The sequence below is a fragment of the Electrona antarctica genome, assembly GCF_951216825.1.
Source record: "Electrona antarctica genome assembly, chromosome: 23".
Classification (NCBI taxonomy): Eukaryota; Metazoa; Chordata; class Actinopteri; order Myctophiformes; family Myctophidae; genus Electrona; species Electrona antarctica.
Window position 1 is genome coordinate 12,435,676 of NC_136804.1, and position 8,711 is coordinate 12,444,386.

Sequence of the window (8,711 nt, forward strand, 5' to 3'; positions counted from 1 at the left end):
TAGCTCATCAGAGCAGACACTGGATGGTTTGGCTCGTTGTCGGAGCCGAATCTTCGCCCCGCCCCCCAGGATGGGTGACATAACAGGTGACCCATAGGTGACAATCTCAGCCTACACTTTCTCATTGACAGATACTTGATCGGGAGAAAACGGCCGGAGATGCACCTAACAGTTCTTATACCAAGCAGAGCTCGGAAAGGGGGACAGGGTAATCGATGATGTCGTGTCGTTTCCTGGCGAGTCCATTAGTACCAGGAAGGCCAAATATAGAATCAAGTCTATTCAGGGGAGGATATATATGCCTAATCAAGTCAAACTCAAGGTGATGAAAACAAAATAATAAAATGAAATGGAAGGGGAAAGATGTCCCTATTCTAAATATCTCAATGTAAGGTCAAGGGGTGGTTCGGGGATAATAAAGGTTAAATGTTTACAATGGAGGGATATTCCAAATTCAGAGGTAAAATATGAATCAAATAAAAATAATAAAAATATGATGAGGTGGGATAATGAATCCTAAAGGAAGGAAATTTAGATTGTCCAAAGATGGGATAATTCAGTTTACATAATCTATATAATGAAGCAGATCTGGGATCTGGAAAATGAATAGTCAAAATACCATATATTAATTAATTGAGGGGAGAAGGAATGATCAAATGAATCCTAATACTAGGTAGGGAAGGGTAACAGCGTTTTAGCAAAATACAGTGTCTTAGTAAAGAAAAACATGGAAGAAAAACAGAAAACAATTATGTGTATGGTGAAACATGAGTGGAATTCTAATTTGTTCCCGATGGGAAATCTATGGGCAGATGGCCTATACTGTTCTAGGGGGTCGGGCCTAATACTGTTTTTTTAAACGGTTCTGAGTGGGTCGGGGTCTAAGGGCAAACCCTAAACTTAAGGGAAAAGGGATCTCGAGGTCGACAACACATTCCTTCACTATTCTCCATCACTTCTTGTTGACCTCTAGATTACTCTGTCCCGGGTTTGTTCCTGACCACGAAACCACCAGAAATCCGTATCTGTGAGATAAAAACAGAAGGACAAAAAACAACTGGTGAATGAAATGAAACAACCATTATAAACAATTCATCAACAGGGTAAACATCAACAGGGTATGGTTTTAAAAAAATAAAAATAAAAATGAAAATGACTGATCTACCAACCGCGCATGTTACACAGCTATGGTGAAAGTAGGGCGTGTAGGTAGACAGGGTATGGTTTAAAAAATTAAAATTAAAATAATAATAAAAAATAATATTAATATTTGTACTTCTCCTGACCGTTCTTTCAGTACGTATTTCACAGTTATATGGAGGGAGGGTACTTAGAGAGACAGACGTTCTCACAGCACGCATTTCACAGTTATATGGAGGGAGAGTACTTAGAGAGACAGGTCAAGGAGAGAGAGATAGAGAGAGAGAGACCCAGCGTTCTACGTACGCATTTACACAGAGATAAACAACTGGAGGGAGGTTACGTAGAGACAGGGAGAGAGAGAAAGATATCTCAAGAAGAAAACCAGCATTCTACGTATGTATGTGCACCTTTAAAGATAAAGGGCAGGGAGAATACAATAAAACGATATCTCAAGTAGAAAACAACGTTGCAGTGATAAATCCGTTAACACAGGAAACACAGCTTGATGATGACAGAATAAACGCACAAGTCTATTTTGCCCTGTATTTGCACTGGACTTTAAGACTATCATGCATAATATGGCATGGCATTGCAAACACGGACAGAAATAAACAAAATGTAGGTCATCACTCCTAAAAAACACATGTATGCTAATGTACTTATCAAATACGCTATTAATGACGTAGCTAATGTCACGTAAAAGACGCCAAAAAAGAAATTGTGAGATCACAAGTTCTACCTGTAGGAGCCTATAGTTACTCGTTCCAGGCAGAGAAAAAGAGAGAGTAGAGTACAAATAAAAATAAAATAATAAGTATTATAATAATAGGGAATTTAAAATGTCTTGGGAATGAATGGTTGACACCACTCAAAAATAAATGAAATTAAATAATACAAAATAATAAATGAATTTAAATCAATAAGGGGATTGGTTGAAATCAATAATAAATTGTCATGATAATGGGCCTTTAAATGGTCAAGGGGTCCTATCTAAAAATGAAAAACCATGGCACAGCCACTAGGCAATTATAAAGTGTATGAAATGATGATAAATGGCGGGACACGGAGCCTGACAAATAAATAAATCAATAGTAAATAGTCGTCACGCATCCCTAATATTATCACGAATCATTAGAATGGAGGCTATACGCAAATACCCGTACTGTCACACTCTAAAAAAAAAAAAAAACAATCAAATGGTGTTTCACCCACACACATATACACATGAACACGGACAAACACATATGCACGCACACACGCACCCTGTGCGTAATTGTCTCAGCTACTGACACACGCACGAACGCATGCACACACATAGACAAAGGCAACATATCCGCCCACAGGATAAACGTACTCACTCAGTCACTCTAAATACAAATAAAATTATGTACAGCGTAAATAGGTGACATTGAACGAATGGCACGCTACACACACACCCACATCATTCAACTATTAGGCCTAAAAGAAGAATAACTGTTCTACGGGACAACACACACATCCATTCCAACACAAGACAGTGATATACACACCTACGCACGAATACGCACGCAGACAGACAGAGAGGCCCACAGGCAGATAGAGAAAAAGGAGAGAAGGAGAGAGAGAGTTGGAGGCATGCGTTATCACACGCACGCACACGCACGCACTCAGTCCCTAAGCAAGGAGAGAGCCTGTTGCTCTCCTCCCTAAATTCCTTAGATAAGGAGCCTACACACTCTAAAATCATTAGTGTCATAAAAACCGAACACTACTAGGTACAATGTAAAAGGGGTGATAAAAAAATGGTGTAATCAAATGGTGAAAGGAATCACAGACCTTTTGACGGTATAAAAAGAACCTACTCTACTCCCGCACCCCCGTCGAGGTTTGAGAGAAAGAAGACTATAAATTAAGTAACATCTATGGATTCCTACAGCGATATATCAACATAAAACAAGACAAATGATAACCGCATGCTGAAAGGCAAACATATTATAACAGATAAGAAATCGAAGTGGAAAGTAAAATAAAGGGTGAGGATGATGTGCCCATCGATGGTTGCGCTACATCCTGAAAATCTAAAGTGGAGGAAGAGTAATGTGACTGAGACATGTTCAGGGATTAAGTCCCAGACATGAATGTACGGCAATAAATTATAATAACAGTATAATCTAAGAAAGATTACAGAAAGACAAATTACTTAACTTCAGAAAAGCAAGCAGCTGAGAATCAGGCAGGCAGGAGGTGGTCCCGGACAGGGTCCACCGAAGCGGAGAGGAACCGTCGTACGGACAGACGACAGGATGGGGGGGGGGGGAAATCTGTGGAGGACCGTGGCAAGCTTCATGCTTCGTCCGTTCGTCCACAGATCCGCGGCTTGTATGTTCCCAAAAATGGGGAGGATCGGTTCCAGAACTGGAAATGTATCGACAAAACCCCTGCTCCAAAAAGATGACTATGGACTTTGTTCTTCCGGCAGAAAAATAAAAATAAAAATGGGGGTGGTTCCTTTTTGTCGGAGGTGCTAATTAAATAAATTAGACTTATACTCGGAAAAAAAGACGGTTCGAAATGGACCAATTTGATGGATTTATAATTAAGATAAAACCCATTTGTTGCATATAAAATGCAAAAGGGACCAAAGATATAAAGGACTGTATTATACTGAATTACTGAGCCACACAGGGCTAAACTATAAAAAATACTTTAGAGAAAGTACTCAAAGAGTACACAGAAATACTCAGCACCACAACAGGCCGAGAGCCTATGACCAAGTTAACGATAGCTTTAACAGGACTACGTTAAGCAGGAAATACTCTTTTAGAAAAAATACCTTGTACCCAATTAAAAGATGAAACCACCAGGAAGAAGGATTGTCCAGTCCGAGCAATTATGGTTTAGTTAATTCATTTTCAGATCAGAGAGACAGAACAGATCCACAGACAGCCAAATTACACTCTCCCCTGTACCACCCAAAGGGCACAGGGTAGTCTCTCTCACGAACAATTCATTACAAAGGCTATTCATACTGTAGAATACAATTGTTGATACACATTTCATTGGCTGACTACACAGTTAATTTCCACAATGCCACGCTGGCACTAGGTGTCGAACGCTGATTGGACCAGCACATAGATGATGGGACTGATATTGGGACAACTTCCTTAGTTTCTGTTTATCTCCTTGTCTCTGCGACCGTGACATACATGTATACAAGTTATGTATACAAGTATACACTTATAATTGGCTGTTGATGGTGACTTAATTAAGATAGATTTCAGATTACATACATGTATTTACCTTTTACCCACCCGACATTGAAACATATCTTAATTACGTACGTCACCATCAACAGCCAATTATAAGTTAGCTGAGTCGGGAGTACTTACGCGCTCTGCTTGCGCACTAGTAGGCCGTGCAACGCGCAAGTTGGCACTCGACAGAGTGCAGTTCTGGTTGATCCTGTGGACGAAGAACACAAGTATATGATATATATATATAGTACACCCTATACAAATAGCCTGGACTATGCAGGCCGAAAAAAGATGCTACGTCGGTTCCATTGATCCAAGCCCGGCCCTGAACACAACTGATTGATTGATCGTTAAAATAAACATGGTCTGAAAATGCAAGTGGCCAGATGCGTGGGCTGCGTCAAGTGGGCCCTGATCCAGAAAAGGTTGGGAACCATCGCAGTGTATCATCACAGTTGGGCAGAAACCTAATATCTCCATACTTTCCATAGTTTTTGTTCCATTTTCCAAAAAGTATCAGTTTTGGACATACAAATTTTCCACCTGACAGAGATGATAATACTGTGGCCATAGATTCATGGATGTAAGTACAGTATACTGTAAGAAGGTGTTTTTCCAGACTTTTGGTGTCTTGGGATTGGCCAATGCAGCTACTCATTAGTGACAAAGGATGATCTGATTGGGTCACTGAACATCACATGACTCACTTACCGTTGTCCATTTCCCATCATGCATCACATGCCGCCAGCGCAGCCGATTGGCTAAAAAGCATTTGCTGTAGCGTTACCATGACAACCAACCACTCCTCCACACCCACGCTCTCTCTCTCTCTCTCTCTCTCTCTCTTCTCTCTCTCTCTCTCTTTCTCTCTCTCTCTCTGTGTGTCACTGGGAGGCAGAGAGTATCTGGCCCACGCACTGGAGTGGGAGACATCGCGTCAACACACACACACACACACACACACACACACACACACACACACACACACACACACACATACACACGCATGCACACACACACACACACGCACGCACGCACGCACGCACACACACACACACACACACACACACATTCTCTCTCTCTAACTCTCTGAACACTGTGTTTCTCCATTCCCCAGCAGTGTGTGGGCTGAACCAACACCACTCAGCAGCAAGCATCTCCCCTCCTCTCCCTCTCTCTCCCTCTCTCTCTCTCTCTTCTCTCTCTCCTCTCCTATTCCTTCCTCTGTCTCTACTTCTCTCTCTCTCCATCTGTGGTATCCAGGTTTGAGCGCTCTCTCTCTCTCTCTCTCTCTCTCTCTCTCTCTCTTTCTCTCTTTCTCTCTCTCTCTCCCCCCCCCTCTCTCTCTCACTCTCTCTCTCTTCTCTCTCTCCTCTCCTATTCCTTCCTCTGTCTCTACTTCTCTCTCTCTCTCCATCTGTGGTATCCAGGTTTGAGCTCTCTCTCTCTCTCTCTCTCTCTCTCTCTCTCTCTCTCTCTCTCTCTCTCTCTCTCTCTCTCTCTCTCTCTCTCTCTCTCTCTCTCTCTCTCTCTCTCTCTCTCTCTCTCTCTCTCTTTCTCTCAACCTATCTCCCTCATCTTCTGTACCCTACTTAAGTCTCCCTGTAGCTCCACTGTCTATCTATCCCTGTTCATCATGAAGAAGCAATCTGTCATCTACAGGGTGAGTCAAATAACATTGCATAATATACAGTATATACAGTGTGTGTGTGTGTGTGTGTGTGTGTGTGTGTGTGTGTGTGTGTGTGTGTGTGTGTGTGTGTGTGTGTGTGTGTGTGTGTGTGTGTGTGTGTGTGTGTGTGAGAGAGAGAGAGAGAGAGAGACTTGCAGTACTGTCTAACTTAACAGTAATGTGACTGAATTCTATCACACTTTCTTCCTTTCTCCCTGTTAATCTCTCTGTGTATCTGCGGGTAAAATCCTCATCATTAATTAGTCTCTGAGAATGTACAAACGTTTTATTTGTACTTTAGTTACAAATGGCTTAATTATCAGTGCACTACATGTATCGGTGTGTGTGTGTGTGTGTGTGTGTGTGTGTGTGTGTGTGTGTGTGTGTGTGTGTGTGTGTGTGTGTGTGTGTGTGTGTGTGTGTGTGTGTGTGTGTGTGTGTGTATGTGTGTGTGTGTGTGTGTGGCACGCACGCACGCACGCACGCACGCACGCACGCACGCACGCACGCACCCACACACACACACACACACACGCACACACACGCATGTGGGTGTGTGACTGTGTGTGTGTCGGGGGGGTGTTACATAACAGCAGTAGTATAGGCTGCCTGCATCTAAAAGATATAGCGGTAAGTCAAGTTGTTTAGTATAAGACAATTGCTCCACATGTACTGTACTGTATGCACTTGGTGTATTTTTGGAATCCTTATGGTGTCTGATCAATAGATTTCTATGTTACCAAACTGAAATATTGTGAGAAGGGGCCAGCTGTAGCACAGATCCAAAATGGTTGCTGGGGTTTATTTATTTATTTAATTTTAGGGTGTAAATTGGGTAAAACCATATACAGTATATGATAATCCTTGTACAGCCTGGGTGTGAGATTAATTTCCTGGCACTTCTAAACCCAGACTTCAATGGCCAGCAGGAGCTCTACCGGGCGCCACCGGAACCGCAACTCTTTCCAGGGCATGAGCCCCTTGTTGTTGGTTTTTTTTTTGCGATATCGCACACTGGCACAGGGTGCATGGTGGCACCTATCTCCACTTTCTACATTTGAGGGTTCTCTGAACCCGAATCCCTTTCATCCTGCCAGTGGCGATGGATGGGGCGGGGCCATCGCCCCAACCCTTCTAAACAGTGATTGCCTAACCTTTGACCGTCATACCCATGTTGAACTGCTTTTCACATACCGGTAGAACCCTTCTCCATAGGGGATAGGGGATCAAGTCAATTGATCCCCTATACTAGCTTACCCCCAGAAATGCAAAGCCCCATAATAATAATAATGGATTGCCTTTTTATAGCGCTTTTCTATGCACAGAGTGCTTTACTCAAAGCACTTTACAATGGTCCATTCATTCATACATTGGGAGGTGAAGCGGCGAACATTCAACACCAGCGTCCTCACTTCCCACATTCACACACCAATCATGGTTGCAACCACTGAGAGCAATTAGGGGTTCAGAGTCTTTCTCAAGGACACTTCGACACTAACTCTGGGAGAACCCAGGATCGAACTGGGAACCTTGCAGTTGGCTGTTCTACCGGACACTCACACGCCCACTGCCGCCCCATGTGAGTGGCATCCTCATGCGACCGACTTCCCACTTGATATGGGCATATCGGTGGTTCTGGACAACTGGATCTCCATAATTATTATGCCTATAATATATAGGCTCATATATTATATTATAATATAATATATGAGCGTCTGAGTATGTGTATCTTGTCAGTGGCCAAACAAATATCAATTTTGAGGTCCTTGTGCATTTGAAGGTATTCAAATTTAATTAAGACATTTGCCCTTTTGGGAACCCTATAGGACTGTCCACATTTTGTGTGGCTTAACGCCCAAGCAGCCATCCATCCATTTCCAAGGCTAGTTGATTAAGCAATAACAACTCTGTTACACTACGATTCTGAAGTCCATGGCCACCGTTTATGTCTATATCAGCAATTCTCAAAATGGGGTCCATGAGCCCCAGGGGTCCTCGGACGGGACCACTTTAAATGTATTCTTATTAAAAAATAAGCCAATCTACAAGCTCACGGGGTGATTCCAATGCAATCAGCATTTTTCACTTATTTCTTCTGGGTGTCTGGGTGTCCCTGGCATAAAATGGGGGTCTGCGGGCAAATACATATCATTGCAGGGGTCCTTGACATGACATGTTTTGATAACCAACAACCTTTGTGGAGTCTGATGGGCATGGGCATCGGACACCTAGTCACCGGTTGTTCTTTTCATCTTGCAACACTGGTTCTGCATAACAAAAGTGACCCACTAGATACTAGTAGTATTCCATACCAAGCCAGTGAGACAGACCTGAAGCATACCAGAATGTCCAGGCACCCTTGAAAGCATAGTGGTAACACAGATACATTGAGATTCATATATTATTTTTTAGCCGCTTGGCATCTGCCAGGCAGATTCAGGGATAGGATTTGGTCAAACGCTAGCATATTTGTATTTATCTATACCACTCAAATGAAAGCTATTATAGCTTCAATTTAATTTGGAAAGCTTTCTAAATGTGTAATCAGTCACATTTAGCTGAAATGGCCATTCTTTCCTTAGTTTCCTATCATATCTCAAAGTGTAAAAATCACACCATATGATTTTCGAATATTGTCATATAATATCTGATTTTATCCAACT

At 42.3% G+C, this 8,711-nt stretch overlaps 1 protein-coding gene across 1 annotated transcript in view; it reads left to right on the forward strand.

Annotated features, from left to right (window-relative positions):
- Positions 1-5,954: 5,954 nt before the first annotated feature.
- The window catches only part of shank3b (SH3 and multiple ankyrin repeat domains 3b), a 62,652-nt gene continuing 59,895 nt past the window's right edge, over positions 5,955-8,711 (forward strand). The window contains exon 1 of the mRNA XM_079494544.1: positions 5,955-6,039. The gene's annotated coding sequence lies outside the window, so the exon portion shown is untranslated. The remainder of the gene's footprint in view (positions 6,040-8,711) is intronic.